At 37.5% G+C, this 23551-nt stretch overlaps 1 long non-coding RNA gene across 1 annotated transcript; it reads left to right on the top strand.

The window, feature by feature from the left end:
• Window positions 1–1043: 1043 nt before the first annotated feature.
• On the top strand, window positions 1044–20509 carry LOC119150502. The gene is made up of 4 exons (XR_005105082.1): window positions 1044–1067; window positions 14013–14039; window positions 15070–15117; window positions 20465–20509. It is a non-coding gene; the product is annotated as an uncharacterized LOC119150502 (long non-coding RNA).
• The last annotated feature ends 3042 nt before the right edge of the window (window positions 20510–23551 follow it).

The following is a 23551-nucleotide window of genomic DNA, read 5'->3' as shown; positions in this document are numbered from 1 at the left end:
CACTGCCACTTCTAACAGGCATGTTTCAAAATAAAGTGCCATCATTACTACATTTTTAGAAGGTTCAGTCTTATAAATGTAAGCTGGGGAATGGCTAGTGCATGGATTTCAAATGAACGTAAGTATGAGTTTGGCTCAGATTCATCAGGATTGCAGCAGTCATCTGTAAATGCAGGTAGCTCTCCCATTTTAGACAATTTTTTTAGTACTTTGAGTAAAATGTTGGTATGTTTCGACAGTACCCATTACAGATACATGCAATGTTTTATTGGAATCCCAGGCTGAGCTTTTGGGGGACTTTTATTCTTTCTCCAGAGTTTGAATACTGGTCATACAGCAATGGTCCCCAGCTTGCTCTGGGGAGCTGATTCCAGCTTGTTTTAAACTGGGTTTAAAGTTTAAAGCAGCAGTTTCCTTCCAGTGTTTTCCAGTCTTCCTCCCCATAAAACTCACTGTAGCTGGAGGTGGGATGGCTACATGATCAGGTCTTGTAATTCCCCATGTTAGGCAAAGGTTTAGAAACCTGAACATGACTTCAGGTGGTTTTTTACTTCTTATTTTATGCATTTTTTTACCACTACAAGCTTTAACAGCACAAAAGCACATATTTCTCTTAAACAGATGATGCTTCATAACCTTCCTCTAGACCTCCACTACACTTTCATGCCTTCCCACTCCAGCCTGTTCTCCTTCTTCATTGTAGATTTTTTAAATATTCGGTCTGTGCCTTTATCTCCCAGTATTAGAGTCTGGGAGGAATGATGACTTTGTGACTGAAGTTAAGTGTGAGAATCTAGAAAACTGCAATTTGCTCTCATCAATAGCAGAGCTGGGTGTCTGTGAGGAAGCACTTCATCTTTCTGATCATCAATTTCTTCATCTGGCAAAGAAATCTATTTCTATATTGCATGCATGAAATATGTATAGTTTGAGATATGTACACAAAAGGCTCATCTATAGGTGTTTGAATTATTTTTACTGATATTACGTGTTATTAACTGCAGTTGTTAAAATACATATTTTTGTTTCCATTTCAGTTGCAATGAAAAAGGAGGGGGAGAAGAAAGGTAAATCTATTATTTTCCCTTGACTGAAGTGTCTTTCAGGCTGCGACCGCTGTGAGATATGTTTCTTTCATTCAGTGATACAATTGTGATGACATACACCACCTCATGTGCTACCATCAGCTGGCTTTATCTACTCCTACTGTGATAACACAGTTGTCATTTCCAGCATTGTTAGCTCCTTTTTACCACAGGCCGACACAGCCCAGTATCAGACACTTCATCATTCTGACCGGGAAGAAAATGAAAGGCCTTTGTTGCCATGATAGGATTTGTCAAAGAGAACAAAAGTTGGAGCGCACTGTGCATGCTGACCTGCTGTTTGTTCTTTGCAGAAGGCGCTTTCCCAGGCACATTTAATTTCCTCTTTTCAGATGTGTATGGAGCATGCATGTAACCTTTGCTGAAGTCATTCTTTGGTATTTTAACAGATTAGTGGAAAAATTTGCCCTGAATCAGAACCTAAAACATTATTTAAAATGTTTAAAAATAAAGACACCGTATTTAGCAGACCCAAAATACCTATTTACAGTGTTCTTTCCCAGAATGAGATTTGCTGAGTTGAAATATTTTTTTGTAATTTGTTGATTTTATTTCAACAGCAAAAATAATGAAATATAAGCACTAAGGTGATATTTTTCTTTAATCTATTCAACTTCATTGATAATTTGCTTTATAAGCCATATCTTGCTCACCAAACTGGGAACATTTCCATAACTTTTCCAGTTTCAGGAGGTTATTTGATATTTACTATTGAGTAAGTGAGGAAAAAAAAAAGGAGGCTTTTTATTTCTGAAGTTTACAGATAGAGGTTAATTTTTTTTTTGTGGGCAAATGTCTTTTGCCATCTCACAATAGTTTGGACAATCTGTGGTTCACGTAGTTGGACAATGGAGCCAACTTTGCTGACTGTACATGAAGACATTTCAATCCTGATATTTTTTTTTATTCTTATTATTCCTATGCAGAGTTGTTAACTGAACTGAAAAAAAAATGATAGTCTCAACTGTTTTAACAGCTCATGAATGAAATCTTGGCTATGTTGATGTTAGTGGCAAAATTCCCATTCACTTCACTGGAGCCAAACTTTCACCTCATGAAAATTAACAGAATAATAAAATTAATTTTGGTTATCAAAACCAACCATGCTTAATAGGTATCAAGCAGGATATTCTGTCCAAAGATTAATTTGCAACAACTGAGGCACGAAAGGTAGCACACGAAGCAGGGAGGATCAGAAAACTGGCAGCTACACTTACAGCCATTGGGTTTCAGACATCAAGATGCTTGCTGTGTTCACAGCCTTGAATTGATCACATGGACTGTTAACATCCTTAATGGAAGGAAAGGAGTGAGGTAACTGTTAAGGGTGCTACTTCTGTCAGCCTTGCCACAGGTTATGGGTCCACTCATTTACAGAAGATTAAGGGAATTTGTTTGACATATGTACTGCTTGCCCTTAGTTAATTTTTCTTGGGTTAGGACTTTTCCTCCTTAAGCATAATCTTCCCCAACAAAACTGATTTTGAAATGCATTGTTGGTTAACATTCTTTGAAGTTGGCTCAATTCTTCCATTTCATTTTCTTTTTTATATTTTTTTCTGCTAAAAAATTATATTCTCTGATTTCTTAATTTGTTGAAAGGATTTTATCAACAAGTATAGGTAAGATACTTTCACACACCTGGCTCAGGACACGGTGTACCTCATTCTGCTGGTTACTACCAACCTATTTCACAGAAACATGGAGGTGCAAGCACAAAGTCAGCTTTGGTCATTCTTCTGATATCATAATTTTATTTATTTTTGGACTAAATCTCCTGGTTTCTGAGATCATAATCAACATTGTCAGCAAGGAAGGTAGCTATTCTCCTGAAAAACAGGCTAGTCCAATTCAATTTTCCAGTAACTAAGGAAAATTGCTTCAGCAATGTTTCTGTCTTCAGTAGATATGCACTGACCTGGACTACTGGAGAGAAGTAACAAAGCTTCTTCCAAAAAACAAACATGCCATGCTTTAGCTTTCTCATCTAACTTCACACTTGCTGCAGACCCCACAAGGAAAATATGCACGTTACTAGCTAACTCCTAATATGATCAGGTTTTATTTATTTCTGCTTATTCTGTTATCATAAAAAAATGCTTCAAGTTGCATGTGTATTCCTCTGACTGGCAATAAAAAGGGGCAATGTCTGCTGGTTTTGCTTAAGGATACAATGGGTTTTACCCAGCTGCAAAAATAATAGAAGTAGCCAGGCAGTACTCTAAATTGACTGGCTCATCATCCAAAATATATTGTGGTAGTAGCATGCACAGTTCAAGTACTTCTTTACTATTTCTCATGCAAATCATGCAGCACATAAGCATTGTACTGTATACAAAGCGTTCTCCAATTTTTCTGTCTTACTCAAATACACACCCCTCATCTAGAAAAACAAGAATAATGAGCAATACAGAGTGACAAGCCATCATAAAAAGAGAAGAGAAGATGGAATGACACTTTCTATTGACAGTACATTCTGTGCATAGTATAAATCAGACATGGAGTTTGAAAGAGACAGAAAAGAACACCATTAAGATGGCCAAAGCTTATATATTTCACTGATTTCTCAAAAAATGAATGATACTAACAGGAACCTTAAGGCACAATCTATGCTTGAAACTTATGCTTTAACCATTTCTGTTTGAAAGGTTAGCTCTTTAAGACTTCGTGACCAAAGTCCTAGAAAATAGCTTCAGCTTCCAGCATCATGTTATGCCTTCTTTCAATGTGTGTGGGATAGAGGAGCTGTCACAGGAATGTGTAAAAAATTGTCAGTTCCTAAAGGGCAAGAAGTAGCAACCCTTTGCATGGGGAAGGCACTTTCTAAAATCCCCAAGAACAAATCTGGCTGCCAGTACATGAAAATTTTTAACTCTTGCTCAGAATGCACTGCGAGCAGGGATTCAAGAGAATTACAATAGACCCAGTTACTGATGATATGAGACAAAGCCCATCAGTTTCAGTGCACGTCCAGGAAACAACAAACAAAGCTCTAACACCAAAATATTTCAGTTTTAAGTGCCCTTTTTAAAGGAAAGAAATTCTGCTATTTTTTTTAATCAAAACAGTATTGGGGTTTTTTTGTTGGGTTTGGGGTTTTTTTGGGGTTGGGTTTTTTGGTTGTTTTTTTTGTTTTGTTTTGTTTTGGGGTTTTTTTGTATGAAATAGAGCCAGATTAAAGCCAATTCAAAGTTTCCTGGTTCTAGATAAAATGGAATTTCTCCTTTCAGTTCATAGCTCCCATACCTTATTTCTCACTAAAGAGGGCATGGACCAAGGTGGGGATGCCAAGCAACCAACCTCAACAAGCTTAGTAAGTTCTCTCTCTGGGTCAGTCTCAGGAAAACTTGCCTGAAGAATCATTACTTCTGTGATTCTAGTCAACTCAATCAGGATTTAACCATTGCATAATCCCTGTGAGTTAGGCATCCACATGCATGTGTGTAAGAACAGTCTAACTGTTTAACGTGAATCATGAACCTGAGTTGCCGGGAAGCTCGTTTCTCCAGGCTCCTTACAGCTGATGAACGAGAGAGAGAGGGAGCAGTCTTGCTTCTGAGAGCAAGTTACAGTGCACTCCTAATTCAGGGTAGTTGTCTTCTGGGAGTCTCATCTCCTATGTAGACTGCCTACAGTTAGGTGTTTTGAGTACTTGTAAGCTAGTGAGATGTAAAAGCTTAGTTGCCTGTCGATTACATGACTCCTGTTCTGATTTTCAGCATTATCGCTCTGGCAGCTTGCTCTTAAATTCATTTAATCGTTTTTAGAAAGCCAAAACCCACATTCATCTGACAAGTTTCATCAATAATAAATTGACAGGAGAGTATGAACAATCACATTTTGACCTTTTCTCAATAAATGCATCATGGTATAAAAAACTGCATATAGTCTTAGTGCAGTCAATATCAAACAAATGAAGGAAATGGGCAAGACGTACATTCCGCCTCCAAACTACATAATTTTCCCAATCCAGTAAAGAACAATTTCTTTCAATTACTCCTGGTAATGGTACCCTATCCATTGCTTGGAACCTGCTGCTTTACATACAGAGTGTGGTATAAACTGGCCAAGGCACAGCAGTGTCTCTTTCCAATGCATGTAAAAATCAAGAAGTTTTCCAAACCAAAAAATGCATTTCAGAACTCCTTATCTTTGAAGTTGACCAGAAAAACTGGAAGGCAGCCTTCTTGTACATAAAACAAATGGTCATGGCAGCATGGGGTTTCTGCTCGGCTGCAAATGCCACTGGTCACACCTTCATTATGCAGTTTTTTAACATGGGTCAAAGGATAAGAAAACAGACTACCTAACTCTATAACTGCAAAGTGTATTACATAGCCTCCTAGCAGAATGTGTGTTCCAAAACAGAGGAGGGGGGAAGGAGAAATACTTTCTAAAGCATTTTATTGAAATAGTTTAAAAATTTCAGTATTGCATGTGAGAAAATAATAAAAAGTCACATCCTACTATGCTGTTTACACCAGCAGTGCTATTTTCACGGTAGTTGAATGAAGGCAGGCATCTCTCAAGAGGTAACAGTCATTGAATTAGCCACACGATGGAGCCCTGAGGATCTTCGAGCCCGTGGTTAACTGCCTTTCTGAATCAGATTAAGAACTAAATTACGTGGTTTTACTAAGAACACTTTACAGGAGTCTTAAACTACAGACAAGGTATTCTTCAGTGTAAATCCATTCCTGCCTAAAGACATTTTTCATTTAATAGATGACTAGCCATAGATTGGTGAGCTTTGACTTCCAATGCTGAAGCAACAAAAGCCTGCCATATTCAAAGAATATTAATGAATGGAGAATTTGCATGACATATGGACAATGCTTTGAAAAGTCTACATGAGTTATCTGAAGTTTGCTTGACCTCTGTTTACCTTGTCTCAACTGTCTTGGGGAGCATAAATAATTTATGTCCATTTTGCAGGGTTATGTGAGATGTAATGATCTGTACAACCTCTGTTAAGTGATGGCCAGATCTTGAAGGACAAGGCTCATGTACTTTCCGTGTTGCAGATATTTCAGTTAGGATATGAACTGAGCAGAAAACATCTCTCCCAAGCACCCACTCAATATAAGCAGAAAGTAGGCAGAGGAATGATGAGTGCAGTGGGCTCAAGACTTTTCACTGAATTAATAAAATTAAAGGACTTTTTTAGATCCTCAGATGAATTTAATCATTAAGAAACTTTAACTCATATAAATTTGGATGTCTAAAGTTAGTCATCTATGTTGAAGCTATTCACCGTAGTCTCACTTTAGAGTTAATGGAGAGAAATAAGCATCTGCAGAGAGTGTTTCATCTGTCATATATCTGTCAGAATGAAAAGAGTTTTCCCCTGGAGATACCTGTATTTCTGACTTGACTATAACAAGGAACATAGTTTAGGTTTAGTAACAAAAATAGAAAACAAACTGCAATGAACATCGGGATAGTTTACTGTTCATTATTTTAACAACCTTCCCTCTCTTAAGAATCTGACATTAAAAGAGAAGAAACATGAGAAAAAACAGCAAGTCATTTGTAGATCTTAATGGCTGATTGAATATCCACTCTCAGTGTACTTACATGGAGGGGCTAATGCAAATATTTAACCTAAAATTCTTAATATTAAGCTGCAAACCATGTTTAGCTCCCTAGCACCTCATTTTCAGTGTACTCATAATCAAGGCACATAAAACTAATGATGCTAACTTGCATCAATGTTTATTTAAAAAATACCTACAATTTAATCTAAACCTTGTCATTGGTTATACCTTTGTAGTCCATTCAAGGTAAAATTGAGATTAGACTTTTTTGTATATCTCATGTAACAACAAACCTGCAAAACAATTCATATTGGTAGACCTAGCATAGCATTTTGACTGCAGTTATGATTACCACTTTTGTTAATCATTCTTACTTGCTTCAAAATACAACAGTAATTTATTCAGCCCCTGCTACCAAAAAATGGAGACAGTTAAACTAGTATTTTAATGATTATGAAACAGCTGTGATTTCTGAGGAAACTGATCTATGTAATTGGTGGCCTATATTGTTGCTATAAGTTAGGTGTAACACATGTATATTGGCATTATGTCAGCAACACTTTCACCTGTCAATCAGCATAATATGCTTAAACATCTGGATACCCATTTAACACATGGTTAATCAGCTAAAAATTTCCACATGGGATAAACTATTACTTTAATGCTCTTCACAAAGATGTCTGCAAATGAATGCTCAGAGGTATTCTATTCAGATGCAATTCCAGAATGAACAGTTCTTCTAGTGGTAATCTACATTTCCTTTTTTATCTATGCAGACATCATTTTCAGAAATGTGCTCTTACAAAGTTGTAATTAAAGCAAAAACAGTGATCAGCAGCATTTCATGAGGAACGAAGATGGCTCAGGATGTTCTGCCTCTGGAAGCTAGTCATTAGCCCTCTGCTTTAATCACCATTTAATTTGGGTGGCATGTTGGGAAAAGTCCATTTTTTTCAAAAGCTAATTATTTTTTATTGTTTTCCACTCCTAATATCAACTAATCTTTCCTCCAAAATTCTTCTTTTCTAGATTTTTGTGAGGCCATCTTATTCTTGTCTTAATGATTATTATTTTACATTTATTTAATAAAATATGCAAATATATATTCAACCATGATTACTCTTTTAGAAATCCAGTCATAGCTAAGGACCTCAACCAAGTTCATATCTGAAGTATTTTCATGGAAGCTGGATCCCGGGGGTTAGTTTGACACCTTTCACAAATAACAGGCATTATGAAGTAAACTGAAGATTAATCTATTAGTGAATATTAACATCTGCAAAAGGTGCTCCTTTTGGCTCCAATTTTTTATCTAGAATGAACAACACTATTTTTGCATGAACTAAAGTCAATATTCAGAAAAATATGTCATCACTCTAACATCTTACATACCTCAGGCTGCCCGATTTCACTCAGTTACCCTTTATGAGTCAGTAATTTGTGTTGCAATAAAGCACGGGCTGAGCTTGGCTATGTTTTGCCTTAGCTATATGCAAACGTAAACTTGATACTTCTAAAAGTGAAAGCTTGTTAAGCATATTGTCCCTCATCTGTATGTTCCCATCCCGCAATTTCAGGGAAGAGCACATGAAAACATCAGAAGCTGAGGATGATATTGAGAGAAGCTCATCAGGTCTTTCGCCACACGTGCCTAAAGATGAAATGCATTAATGCAGTATATGTACCTCATCTACACTTGACTGAAATTTTATGCTTTCCAGCTCCGTCGATGGAAGATTTGTCCTCCTGGGATTTTAAGACTTATAGTACTTTAAAGACATTAGCTTTCAGTGCTATCATGCAAGATTGCTGTTTCAACAAGACTTACATCTCCCAGTGCATTTCTATTGTTTAACTCACAAACTGGGAAACAGAGAAAGATTGGGATCATTACTAATGCTCCCTACAGGCATGCATCTCAGATTCAAGTTGAAGCAATTCCTCTCATTAAAAATCATTTTAAAATGTTGGAAATGTCTGTACTTCTTTGCTATTTCTACTACATTTATGCCATGCTAAAGTTTCTCCCTTCCCTCCTCTTTCCGACCTGCTTTTTGTTTTTCCCAGTTACATAAAGTACTCTTGAATTGCCAGTTAAAAATAAGTCTTAAAAAACAAATTTTTCTAGACAACAACAGCAAAATCTCCCCAAACCAAGAATCAGCTACTTCTTCACTATGCAGTCCCAAAGTATAAGGCAAACCAAAGAGAGGACACAAACATGCTAACTGTATGAAGGCAGATACCTTGGACCAGGCTGCTCTGGTAATAGAAATAAGGCAGAAGGAACTCTGAGAGCAGCCTGACACTTTTTTTTGGTGGAAAGCAGCAATAGAAAGTTGCAAATGAATACCCTACAGGGTCTAATATCAGTGGTTAGTTATTAATTATAATGGCAAACCACAGCATTTTAGGAGGGTTTGCCTTAACCATTTACCGTATCATCTTCATTAGTCACACGAGTCCTGCTGAAACAGTGGTCCGAGGAAGTCTATGGTGCTGCACAGACCCAGACAAGCACTCCCCACAAATGAATAGGAGCGAGAGTACTAGCTGTAAGTTCAAGTTCTCTGTCTGCTTCCCTGCAAACCTTCCAGATAGCCTTAGATGAATCACTTAGTATTTCATACCTGTCATGTTAATGTTGGATAACACTTTCTTATGTGTAGAAACCTGGCCAAATATCCTGGAAAATGCCAGATTTAAAGTAAACCAGAAATGTAAAATGAATGCTGTAAGCAATGAAGAGATCCTGTAAGGATCTGCACAACACACACTTCAATGTAATCATACACCAGCTTCCCCTATTTATGCCACCACTACATTCTTGCTTTCTTTGCTTCGATATATCCATAGGGTAACTATTGGCCATACACTGTCAAGGTAATTTTCTAATGTAGAGCAGGGTCAGGGCGAGCACAAGCCATTCTTTTTACAGAAAGCTTGCTGCAGCAAATCTGTTTTGTGAGGAGTCATTTTTTTAGACACATGGTCATTAGGCTCTTTTTCTGCACAGCCAGTCTGCCAGCTGCTCAGCCAGCCAGCTGGACTTGAGTATGACATGGGCAGATATGAAGGATCAGGTCTGCTGATCTAGAAAGCTTGTGGGAACATTTGACTTCTCCTTTGAGTGGCAAAGAGTACAGACAATAACTTCAGAAAGGTGGAGAGCTGCTCTTTAACAGAATTGTAAATCCTAATAATCCTTTCCCCCCCCCCGAATTTATTATCACATAAGACGTTCTGAACTGGCCTAAAATAAGGAATACATTCTTTCCTGGTTGAATTTTTAATAACACAGTTGCTCCACAGTCTGAAAAACCTTACAATGACTAGAACAAAACCATTTTATTCAACCTTAATTAACAGCACATTGGTGATTAGGTAGAATGATGTGTCATCTTAAATTCATGCAGACTACAGTATTCCCATTGAATTTTGAAGGAGGAATGTCCATTTATGACGAAGGGCCAAATAGTTAGTCTGCCTGGAGTTCATTTTCAGGGAGAATAGACTTAGTTAGCTTGCATAAGGAAATCAAAGATTTATCCTTCATCATGATGTAGAAACTGGAAGGTTAAGGCACAAATCTTGAAAATTCCATTAAAAGACTCCTGTTGATCTTGATTCCTCTTTTGGCCTGTGATATTGTTACAGAGTAATGTCATGGATGTGTTTGTCTAATGTCCCTTCGAAAATCTATTAAAAAGTATTTGTGCTCTCCTTAATGAAAGATGAACCAGGCTTTTACTTAGCCTAATGGAAAGTAACTTTCTTATTTGTGATACACATGTAACTATCCAATTAGGTATAATTTTCTCAGCTACAGCATGTATTATTATTTTGGTACTCTTCACTAACACCAATAGTTCTGACATTGCTTTCATTTCCTGCACAACATAGTCTTTTCTTATGAGTGTGCATGCTCACAAATGTGTTTGCTGTCTGAACAGCAAATGACTGTTATCCAGATGGAAAATAGACATCTTACAACTTATATCAACATCTTACAACAAAAAAGCACGTTCTGCTTTTAGCCTCACCAATTTATGGTTCATAAAACAGATAACTTCTTTTCTGAACCCATATAAGAAGCTAATTTACAAAAATATGCCGTATATAATTAATACCATTCTGGCATCCAGAAAAGCAGGCAAGAGTGGAAAAAAATTGAAGTGAGTGTGAAAAACAGCAAGTTAACTACCAAGCCTGGTTACCAAGTTTAATTTAGAATGACAACAAAAGACATTTCAAAAATGTTTTTGCAGAGGGTAGAACCAGATAATTCCATTGATCCAGTTCAGATCTTATATAGCTTTAAGTATTTCATCAAAGATCCATCTGTTTTCATTAGATCTATATCTGACCCTTATCCTCCCCCAATATAGTTTAAGTGCAAAACAAATGAAAAAGAAGCACTTACTTAAGACTGGCATTTTTCCAACATTGTGAACAATAAGCAGTTATTTACCCAACAGGTTTTCCTGTTAGTTAATAACATCTGAACAGCTGTTGGAAGTGAGATCAAGAATTCACCTACCCAACACCCTCTATACCAATGGTCAAGCCAGCAAACACCCAGGAAAGAGTACAGGAATAGAACAGGCACACAGAGGTTGCCTTGTGACCTCCCGCGATCTCAGCTCAGGAACTTCCCAGGCCAGAAACCGTATCTTCATGTTTAAGAGCACTTGGTAAATTTTTCTCTAATTTGCCCAATCATTTTTTTAAATCATGAAAATTTTCAACATCTGCACGTTTTGCAGCATGGAGTTTCACAGATTATTTAGGCACTGTATAAAGAAATATTTTTTTAAACACAAAATTTAAACAGACCTGCTTTACTTTCAGTGCAAGATACTACATGAAATGAGTGACGGCAGCAGAGCACAGTCTTTCACTTCTCACCCTTAAGCTTAAATACCATACAATATATCATTAAATATTCTGGAAATTCTGACTAGGTAATTGACAATTAGCTTTTAACTTCTTCCTGTTTCGCTGACTAAAAATCAAGGTATTTGTGTTATAGACACATGATGCTGTAAAAATGAAACTAAGGGTCTTGGGATTTCAGTTTTTGACTTTCTGCTCACTGTACACATCATTTGAATTACATCTTTGATGAGATAATATAACACATAAGAAGGATAGAATTGATATTGAATGGACTGAAATTATAGTTAGCAGATTTGGCAAAACATAAATGTTTATGGCCTAAAGACAATCTCAAAAATTCAGTATTTTTTTTGATGGATATGTTTTAGAGTAGCCAACACATCCTGTGAAAGCCTTTAACTTTAGAATGGTCTTCATTATTTCATCAAAATATGTGGTAGAAATATCTCTGTTACAGCAGAAAAAGAAGGCTGGGCTTTTAGGCAAAACTTTGATAGCAACAATCTCAATGTTAAAGCTCTGACTGGATACCAACACTGTACGAGTTTGGCTAAATAATACCTCCACAGAAAACATGGACAAGGGCAACACAGATACCTTCCTAAACCTGAGGGACCGGACCTGGGCTGAGTTCCTATTGCTTTAAACATTTTCCGTGACTCATTCATCAGCAGAAAAAGGGAAATAACTGCACTGGCTTCACTAGAAATTAAGGCACAATGGTTTTGTTTTGATTTTAGTGTTTTAAAACAAATTGCAGATTTGAGATAAGGATGCTATAACAAAAGATTGTAGAATTCATTAAGCAGTGTCAGTAAAGAGTCTTTAATAACGTTCATATGTGGCCTAGCTCTGATCATTTTTTAGAGGTCATTGAAAGTGTGATGTGACGCAATATTCTGTGATATATGTTAGCCATTATTCCAGCCTCTGAAGTTCAGCTATATTATTTTTTTAAAAATTGATTTGCTAATTGTAATTCATAGCTAGATGAGCATATCTCACTGCGTCTTTGGACACAATACAAAATCAATTCCCTCTAAAAATTTCAGACATATTTTGTGGATACACAATTACACTAGAATTTACTTAAGCTTGCAGAGTCTAAGGTACTATTTTCTGTGGGTTTTGGGGTGTTTAGGCAAAACAGTTGAGCTTAAATTTACCAGTTTTCTTATGCACATAGAGATAAAAAATGTGGCTTTGTCATATGTTCCATGTTTTTCTGCTGTTTCTTATTTCTGGTTCCTCACTTAGGAGCAGTATATACACTTAATTTGTATCCTTATTCTCTATTACCCCCAAAAGTGCTCCATTATTTTTGCTTTGCTCTGCATGTCATCTCCACTTGCTGTCTCCATAAATGCACAGCAACAACTTGGATTAAATAGAAGCTGGATATAAAATGGGAGCAGTTTTATACTGCAGGGAAGACAAGCAAAACAAAAACCCATTTGCACAGCAGTTACTTTTTGCCCGGAGTGGGAACTTGGGAGCTCAGTGAATCACAGCCTGGGAGCTCACAGCAACAGAATTATTGCTTGCGTTGCTGGGCCTGCAAAAGTAGCTCATCCCCTGCACTGCTACATGTCTCCGTGGGACTACACTCTTTCACACACAGCAGACTGCTACATGCAGGTGGTAGAGCCTTCGTTATCTTAAAAACAACAGCTGCCTTGCAAAAGTCAAGGAGAAAAATCCAGCTGGTGGGCTAGGTCTTGACATTTCACTTCCTTCTGTAGAACCAATAATGGCATTGGGTACAGCTCCCTGAGGTCTTGCTTTATCTGAGAAATGTTCTAAGGTCCATGGAAAGTATTAGCTCTGTTTTCAGATTTGTCTGGTTTTTTTCTGGAAAACAGTGGAAAATTAAATGGCATGAAGTTTAGGAGCTGTGGCACTGAAGTGCTGAGTCCTTTTGCTTACACGTGCCCTAATTATGTTAATTACATTTTCAAATAAGTCTGCTCCTTGGAGAATCATTGAATCCATCTGAAATTCATTGACCTCATTAGGTCTTGCATTTAGACTGCCCTAGGTGTCATTTCCTTACTCGACCTAAACTTATTTGTCTGCTTTTGTCCAGTATTGGATAACTTATGGTCTGAACTTGTCCCATCTCTTAGTGGGCCCTGAACTGAGCACCTCAGCAAGGTAGTTGCCCTATGTTTGAGATATGGTCACCACTTAGTGAGGGCAACTCAGCCTACTGAGGAGGCACAGAGCCTTCCAGGGGTATTGTATCAAATATTGGCTAAATGAGGAATTTACATTACCTGTGTTGCTTAACTAAGTGTCCCAGTTAGATGTTTGGGGTGGATAACATAAGACAATTCTAACTGTTGCATATATTAATATAGATTTTACTGAATGTTTATTTTACATGTCTAAAAATATCATGAATAAATGCATTAAATCCTGTGTTACAGTCAGAAAAATATTAAAATACACCTTTTTTGTTTACTTCTAGCTACCTCAGAGAAACCTCATGAACACAGTAAGTATCAAATTGATGAAGAATATTGTTACTTTAGCTTGTAGGAGGAAGATATTTCTTTATGTTGTCAGTTTTGGCAGCTTTAGATAGGATTCATCAACACAATTTTGACTTATGAGATCAGTTTTCAGTGACTCTGTAAATGCAGAACCAGATGTGATTCACAGGTCCCAGTCTGAGTGGAAAACATTTTCCAATTATGGCTGAGATAAGACCCACCTGTGCCCTGTGCCTCTGTAGCAGCTTCACACTGGGAAAAAAATCAAGGGACGCACAGACGAGGAAGGGTCTGTGCATTTCTCTGGCTATGTCTCTGATCCAAGCAATAGAGAGATTTATCACTTGGTATGTTGCAGCCCTCACCTGCTACACAATTTAGACATAGCTGTTATAAATCATAATGAAACATATTTTTAACATTCCTCTGAAAGGCCATAGCTTCCTTTTTTCTGTCTCATAATGTTGAGGTTTGGATATCACACTGTTTTTAAATAGCAGAAAATTGCATACAGCTTATAATTTAATACAGTATATTATTTATTATTGTTACTACTTCACAATATATCTATGGGATCCAGGCTAACAGAGAAATATGGAAAGTTATTTTTTCTTTATGCAGTACACTGACTTTTATTTGCCATCCTATATGAGGCAACCTCACTTCTGTTGTAATAAAATACTTTTATGTTTTCTATATTAAACATCAAGGAGAAATTTTCTATATAGAAGATAGATGATAACAATCAAAATTAGTAGTGAAAGCATTTCACAATTTTAGAGATTCTATGATATTTCTAAAAACCAAAGAATTTAATTTTGTGCTTCCTTAAACAATATTTAAAAAAAAATCTTAGGCATTATTTTTACATTTTAGGGAAAAATAATTAAATGCTTTTCTCAAAAAATATTTTCAAAAAATTCTCAATTCTAGTGTGAATATGAAAGACAAATCATAATGAGAACCTTATATTTTTAAAATCTTCTAAAAATTAAAAAAGCCTTTTAATGTAGGGGTTCTTCTTACTTGCAGAGCATGAACGCATTAAACATGAAAAAGTGCTTTCTCAGACTAAGCCAGGTAGGTTTGGTAATTTCATTTCAAATTACTCCAGGCTCCACTCAATAAGGATATGTGTGGTTTGCAAAACTGGGAGACTTTCTTGATCTAGGTACTGGTTTTTTGCTTTGTGTTATTGACTTTCCCAGAGTCTGGGAGAGGAAGAAAAATGGGGGTGAAATTTACCTAAAAGGGTTCAGCTGTCACAGTTTTTTTTTTTAGTTTCTATGACTCTCACTGGTGCAGTATGGCTTATAAAGCATTAGCGAAACCCATATTCCAGAGTTTGGGGAAGGAGTTCTTTACTGCCCTTCAGTACATCAAAGAAAAATGCTGGGAATTACTCCATCTCAGCCTTTTCAGTAAACCAGTCGTTACATGAACTGAGTCTGGTCCCCAAAAAGGAAGAGCTGCAGTCTCACCAGGTACATGATAGCCTGCACAGAGGGAGCCTCCAGTTTCTGAATCTCAGAACGGGAGATGAACAATTTAAAAAAACTAATAATAATCCCAGGCTGACTGTGCACTCGGGTAAACTGTAACTAATGAGTGACAACAGGCTGAGGTGAGCAGGGCAGGGGTCCCTCTTTCAAACCAGGGCTCTGCAGCTCATGCTTTTTGAGGAGGAAGGCATTCAGGGATCCGCAGCTGGGTCTGGTGTGAAGAAACAAGACTGAGAGGACAACCTCACGGAAAACTCAGCTACTGGTGCTCTGCTTACATCTCTCCTGAGTGGTCTTACCAGATGGGGTGGACACTGAAAAGCACGTATCAGCATCCCACCAACCTTTACTGGCAGTGCTGCTGTTTGAGCTTCATGTAAAAATGAAGTGCTCATGAATAAGTGATTGGATTAACTACTTAAACCCACATGTGTTCAACGATAGGCAGGCCACATTTTTCCATTATGCTTTTTTTTCCCCAAATTCTTTTTTGAAAGAAAACAATTTCTCCTATGCATTTACTATTTTTCTCATTTGTTTTTATAATACAATATTCTGCTTGTAAGTTAAGTATTTCCATACACATTTTGAGGTTTCCTGCAAGCCTTGAGTAGCTGACTTAGTGAAGCTGCATTACTGGGTTTGAGTCAACAGAGAACAACAGAGAAAAAAAGCTATGTTTCTCACTCTAGCCTTCAAAGAGGCAGAGGCCAAAGTGTTTATTGGGTTGTTGTGGGTTTTGGTTTTTTTTGGGGGGGGGGGGGCGCGGGTGTTTATTTTTACTTTGCTGATCACTTTTTGTGTATTAACAGCTAGCAGAGTGCTTCAGCCAGCAGATGGATGCAGGTGGGCTCAGCCAAGCCATGAATGTCCTAGGAAGGAAGCCACCTTAACTAGCTCTGTGTATCCTGGGAGGGGTCAGTGGTAGCCAAACAGTGGGTTGCCTGGGCAGGTGGCACAACCACTCACCTTTCCTGCAAAATGAAATCAGTCATGCTGCACAATCAGCCTGATTTCATCCAGATAGCAGCATAAAAATAAATTTCCTTGATGAGGCATTTGCAAACATCAGAGCATCATGTCACAAACCAGTACATTGGACTGATTAGGAGCTTACTCTACTATACTCCAGTATATTCCAGACTAAAGCCCTTGGAATTTAAATTCTTGAAGGGAAGAAAAAAAAAAAAAAAAGTTGGGCTAAATTTCCTTTAGAATAAAAAATCTATTCGCAGTGATTAATGGTTCCTTTGGAGAGTAGTGGCTGTTTTGAGTTTCTGTTGATGACCGGAAGTACTAACTTGCAATCACTAGTATTTTTTCCCCAACTTCTGTCTGCCATGTGCCAATGAGTGCTCTTGAGTTAGCAGACTAAACTATAAAAGCCTCAGACTGTACAGAGCAGTGGCCTCCCTTTTCACGTTCATTCAGACAACTTCAAACTATTATTCCTATGCCTCTTGTCATCAGACTTAGAAGTATCATGTGACTGAGAAACTAGAGAATTTCAGAACATATATTTATTCTGTAGGGAAATGTTTAAATTAGAGAGTCAGTTTTGTATGTGTGTGAAAGCAAGTAAAGTAAGAGAATTCATCCCTGAAGTATTCTTCTGAAAATGCCTGCAATACATAAAGAAATGCTCAGAGCTTTATATTTTTCCATTTAAATTAGATACATCAGGAAAAAATGAATATTAATGCTTGTAGTGCTGCAAAACTAGAGCTCTGCAGAGGAAAGAAATTCTCTGCAATGAAAGATTTCAGAACTTTCAGTTGTGGGCTTATTCAAAATCAGAACAAAATCTGAATTTTTCTGAAATATTCACAAAGAAGTATTTTGGACTTTTTGTAGCTTTATGAGGATATTAAAATTTATTTTTTTTCCTGACTACTCATGATATAGTCAACAAAAAATGCATGAAAATTGGAAATGTTACTTCTCTTCTTGCCAAAATACTATGTATTATCTTCATCAGATATTTTTTTCATTGCTTTTCTTTATACTGGATCTGGGGATTTTGTGAAGCTTTCTGATGTCTTAAAGCATGTTCCCTTGTAGAGAGTGTTGTCCTTAAATTTTGATAATCTACTCCTTCAGTTTTCCTTCTTCTAACAACCAATGGCTAGAAAATAATAGGAAAAAGCCATACAGTCACCTCCTGGAGATCTGCCAGTAAATGCATCAGGGTGTCCTCCTTTGGAATCAGCAGATCAGTACTTGCTCTGTGCTTAAGTTGCAGAATAGGTAGGTGAATGAATAGCACAGAATTACTGTATTTATTCCCAGATGAATGTAAATCCACAGGCCTGTCCAAGACACTCTGTTTTCAAGAGCAAATTCATTTTGATAAGTAATCTCTCCCATACTTTAGATGGATCAGACATGCCACCCACTCACAGACTTATTTCATCAACTCCTGGAGTTACAGAGCAAATATTGCTCTAAAATCTCAACAGAATTAGAAAAAGCAAGGATATCTTAGTGTTCAAAAGAGCAGGGATAATATCTAAAGAAAGAGAAGCTCCAAACCTTTCAAACTTTGCTTGACATTTGATGGTATAGGTGCTATGTTTAAAGCCAGCATGCTGGGGGTGGGGGTGGGTGTGTGTGTGTATCGGTACATGGAAAACTTAATATCCCAATCTAAATTAGTGACATTCACTGTTATATGCTGAAGTTTACCTAACAGCAGAAAGAGGATACTTTATCTCAACAAGTTGCATCTTCAAACTGCTGAAAACATTTCTAACTTCAGACAGCCATGAAATGGAGATGAGATCTTTTTAATACACTGCTTTCATAAGAAGCTGACAATAACAATAGCTGAGTAAGGGGGGGAAAAAGCCCTAAACGTAATACAAGTGAAGAGAAATTAAATCACCACCTACCAGATGACAACTGAAAAGCATAGCAATGCAGGGCTATGTTTTATTTCCAAAGAATAGGAAAGATCAGTAACCATGGAGCTTTACCCTTCCCTGTATTTTCTCCCACCAGTACTGATTTTCTTTTAGAAACAAACCCAAAAAAGCTAGACAAAACCCAAACCACAACTGCTGTACATTTCATGACCATACTTGCACTGTAGCTTTGCTGGATGCTGCTGTGTTATGGATGAGGAATATGGACTGTGCAGCAATGAGGCTGTCTTTCCATCTATTGACATACTGATATATGTCTTTTTAGGCCTCTTTGGCAAGTGTACACCTCTGGGAACTCTGAGAGCCAAGTTAAAAAGAAATCAGTACAGAGAAGATAAACCTTCTCTCTGCCCTCAGAAAAAAAAAAATCCTCTGGCAATTAACATGCTAAATTCAAAGCAAATGTCAAGTAGGTTGAGACCACTTAACAGTCTGCTCTTCTAAATACTGTGTTGTCTACGTATTTAGTCAGAGTGCAGATCAGGATTGAGCATTCAAACTTGAACATTTGGGTTCCAGAGAAATAGTCCTCACAAAAGAGCTGCAGTTCCTGAGGCTGACTGTTTGAGGGTACATAGGCATAGTGGTGGGTAAACAAGGGATCTGATAATTCACAGGTGGCTCTAGCCACCCATCCCCTTCCCAGTAACTCCCTCCACTCCACCATCTCGTTTAAGAACAAGTTTGACAGTCAGGCTGGAGTCATTGCTGATATTCAGGAACCAAGCAGCTTTGAGCACGCACAGACCACCCAGGAGGGTTTCTAGATAACTAGTACTCAGACGAGTTGAATGGCTTCAGGGGACAAGACATCCCTGCCAGACCTGACCTCCACCCAGCCATTCTCAGCTTCAATCTTATGCCTCACAGTGGTCTTGGGGGAAAAGTAAGGGGCCAGAGGCACATGGCTGCCAACTGTGTCCGTCAGCAAAAAGAAGGAGAAATACATTCTGAACGTGCCTTAAACATATTGTCAAAAAAAAGTAGTGGTGTATGTGAATGTTGAAAGGCAAGGATTAGGACAGAGATTTGAATTCAGCTGTGGGAAAAGAGTGAAAATTGGAGTAGAGGTATGAAAGGATCGGGAAGGGCAAAGGTCAAGTCAACCAAATTGGGCAAAGTAAAGGTCTGAAAAGAAACATCCCAATTCCCACCTGACAGGGCCATTGGGCAGTTAAGTCAAACACCACCTGATCAGTACGTGCAGTCCTGCCTGTGCCTCTGCCTGAAGTTTCAACCAGCAGCTTACTTGGAGGAGGGGCAGGCAGCTCAGGTCTGGTGGCTGATGTTGAAATGGGTCCATGTCACCTGAGAACTGTGCTGAGCAAAGCCACAGGCAGCTCAAGAGCATGTGAACTTGGACAGCTTTTCTCATGAGATTAGCAGAAACCCAGGGCAGCTCTAAGATTTTATGGCAGATACGCAGGTGGGTGTAAGCTTGTCCAGTAGCAGGTGGTATGAATGGGCATTCAGACTGGAACTGTCCCATGTGGATATACCTCTGCAAGTTAGCATGTGCTTGGGGGTTTTTGTACCTTTCTCATCTTCAGCGTGTAGACACGTGTGGATACATCCATTCATATTTGCAGTTAGGCAGTATCTAAGCAGATGTTCTCAGCGTTGTGTGATACCAAACCTTTGAATTAGACATTTAGGAAGGTGATGTTCACAAAGTTAGAATAGTTATATTATTAGAATATATTTTCCATCTGAGTGCCTGCCTGAAAGACACCACCAGCTACCTGTCTGTTTTCCAGTGGCTCATATGTTAGGCCTAGTTGATTTTTTCCATGGAGTATGATCTTGCCATGCAGTCACAAGTCATAATGCATGTGTGCTGTTTTACACTGGTGTAATGGGATAGTGATGCTAAAGATGTGCATTTATTTTGTCATCATGAACCATATGTATAATATCATGTGTGGAAATATTTTTCTAGTTATATGTACCTATGCTAACACAGGGTGAATTTTTAATTTTAATGCTGCTTTCACAATACAGAGGAGAAAATTAAACAACAAAAGACAGCTCCCACTGAGAAGTCAGGTAGGACCAAGTCATTCTCTCCTGATTTTGGGGATGGAGGGGGGAAGAGGGGTTTTTAAACACTATCCAGTACTCATCTAATGTGGTACACTCACATTGCAAATTTTTTTTTTTAAATTATGTGACTGGTAACACTTTCTTAGAGCAAATCCAGCAGAGTGACAATTGCAGACACCATTCTAAGAACAGTCTTTCCAGTGACAAAGACAGGTCGACGCATTGCAGCTCTTCATCTGCTTGTTGCAGCCTTTCTGTCAGAGCTGGACTAATGAAATGAGGTGTAGCTGTAAATCAAATCTCTCAAATTATCCCTTGTATGTATCCTTGTAGGCATTTGCTGTTTGTTTTTTTCAACCTCAGATATTTCAAGTGACTGAATTTACAGCAAAGACACCAGTGTCCAAGTAAGGAGTGATGCAGGAGGATGAATCATCAGTTGGATTAGGAACTTGGACTGGTTTTAAACTGGCTTTCTTTTGGGGAAAATATTTTTGGAACTAACCTCTAAGTCTTTGGGTCTTTTCTATGATTTAGATCTTGTAGGTTTTGTAGCAATAACGCTGACAGGAAAAATTCAAGTAAAATTGACTGCTATAGAAGCCCTGAAGGGTCACCCAAAGAATTAAAACATTCTCATCATCACTGATAGTCCACACAAAGCTGTTTTGAAGGATTTTTCTAGGTATCAAACCTCTTGATTTCTACTAGGGCTAGCCTTGATCCAAACATAAAATGAAAGATTGCCAAATCTTGGACAATCATGTCAACTACGGATTTTCATTTGATTTGATGATGATGGTAATGATGGTAATGATTAATATTTTCAACAAAATAAAATGCTGTTCTGTTTTAAGCTGAATGGTGCTGGTTGCTACCTCATTTCTATTCTTATTTTATACATACCTTCTCTGAAGTAGTAGAATAGATGTTATAGAGAATAGTATGGTTCTGTCTCTAAGTGTGAACATTCATGTAACTTCTGGGTTTATATTGCTTTCTATAAGAATTTTCACGATAATCTAACATTTTACTATGAAGTGATGTTTTACAGTACTCTATCCAATAAAAACACTGTTTTAATAGTTTTTATTGGATCATAAACTGCTTTAGCTTGTTCAAAATCATATAAATTATGTATCTGTTAATACAATTGGAGAAATTACTGCACAATACTTCAATATATTTCTAACCTGAATGTTTAATGACTTACTGATATGCAAACACAAGTCTGGAGAAGGAAGAAATTATATCTTTCAGTTTACAGGATTTTCACACCAAAATTCACAGTTTTGTTTTTAGGGTCAGTTATGTTTCATTTTAAGTTTCTGAGCAAAATTGGAAGGCTCAAACTGTGGTTTAGCACTGGTTGGAAACAAAACTGCCAGAAGTATCATGACGACTACTTTTTGAAGGATTTGTTAGAGTCATGCCCTTGACAAGTTTTTTTCCTATTGGAATAAAACTGAAAATGCAGTTAGAAAAATGTTAGAACCAACCTTCATTTTAGGAACCTGAATGCTGTGCTGCATTCAGTGGGGGAAGCTAAGAACAAGTGAGAACTGACTGCCATAAAAATATTTGAATGTCAAAAGGAAAAAAAGTAGAATCTCTTTTCTCTTTATATCTAAATATCACAATTTACCTTCTTTTGTCTTCTGTAGTCCAGGCAAAGCCAGCAAGTACGTGGTACCTACCTTGATCAGAAAAAAACCTGTAAAATAGCTGGATATGTGTGGCTTTTTTGACTTTAACATATGGAAACTCTCCCCTAGCAATTTCTAGTTTTGCTTAAAATTATAGTGTCTTTATCACCATGCCTTCCTTTACTTTCATGTAACACATTGTCTTGTCATTGCTATTTAAAAGTCCGTGTGGCATAACCAGTTGCTTCAGTCCAGAAGTCAGTTCATTCTATGTTTCTCATATCACAAATCTTAAAACAAAAAATTAATACAGGAGTGACAAGCTTCTTAGAAACCACTGTTAACAATTAGTTGGGGTGGATAAATAGTCCTGCTGAATTAAAAAGAGAAAAAGACATCATCACGTTTTCTTCTTATCCATGTATTTTAGTACAACTACGTCTAGATTTTATCTCAGTCAAAAACAAGTGAATAGAGTCCATACATTAACTTCCCGTGCAGCCTGTTTGTTAATTTTCTGTATCTTTTCTACCTTCAGCATGCAAGATAAACCACAAAAGTAAAAAAAATAAGAATTCAATTAAGTCCCCAAATATTGCCAAGCTTGAAAAAAGCCTAGATCCGAGAAAAATATCATTCTTCATGGATATAAGTTTTAATTCATACCCTCATGAAACTGTTTCCTATTTGAAATTCCCTATAATGTCTTCATCTTGGCATTGCCAGGCATGTATCTCAACTGAGATCACAGTTTCTAGGAGTTCAGTTATTCATCTCAGTAGCAGAAGGGCTGAGGCACATTGCCCTTTTTTCAGGGTCTACTCTCATTTTCAGCATTTTCCACTTTACAGCCCACCTTTGTGTCCTTGTTGCTCAAAAAGCAACTGATGTAGGTTTTTAACTGTTGGAAACCACCTGAAAACAAGGCCAACATAGTTGTCCATTGATTCCTCAGCTCTAAAATATTTTGTGGCCCCTATTTGCATCCATTTGGCATAGCCGCTACTGTGCTATGAAATCTGTGGAGTAGGTTTCCTTCAATTACTTTTAAGTAGGTGTGACTTTTGTGTAAATTATGTAGTGCTAGAACTTGTTTTTAAAACAAAGCTTCTTCAGCCTTTCCATTTCCAGTAAGCTGACATAAATTCTCCTTTTTTTCCCAGTAATAATTATGAAATAGAACAGCCGGGGTGGGGGGAAGATACATCGCCTACCAAGCAGTGCTAGTTCTCTCTCACTTTCCACAGTTAAATATAATTTATTCATATGGAATAGGATGTTTGGGAATTCAGCTCATATATGTCTGAATCAGCAACATAAAAGTCGAGTGAACGGTTATTGAGTTTGCTCTGTACTCTCCTTTCAAATAGCAAGAATAGAGTCTAGGTACAAATTACAT

The sequence above is a fragment of the Falco rusticolus genome, chromosome 6 (genome assembly GCF_015220075.1).
Source record: "Falco rusticolus isolate bFalRus1 chromosome 6, bFalRus1.pri, whole genome shotgun sequence".
Lineage (NCBI taxonomy): Eukaryota > Metazoa > Chordata > Aves > Falconiformes > Falconidae > Falco > Falco rusticolus.
This window is presented reverse-complemented; position numbering and strand designations above follow the sequence as displayed.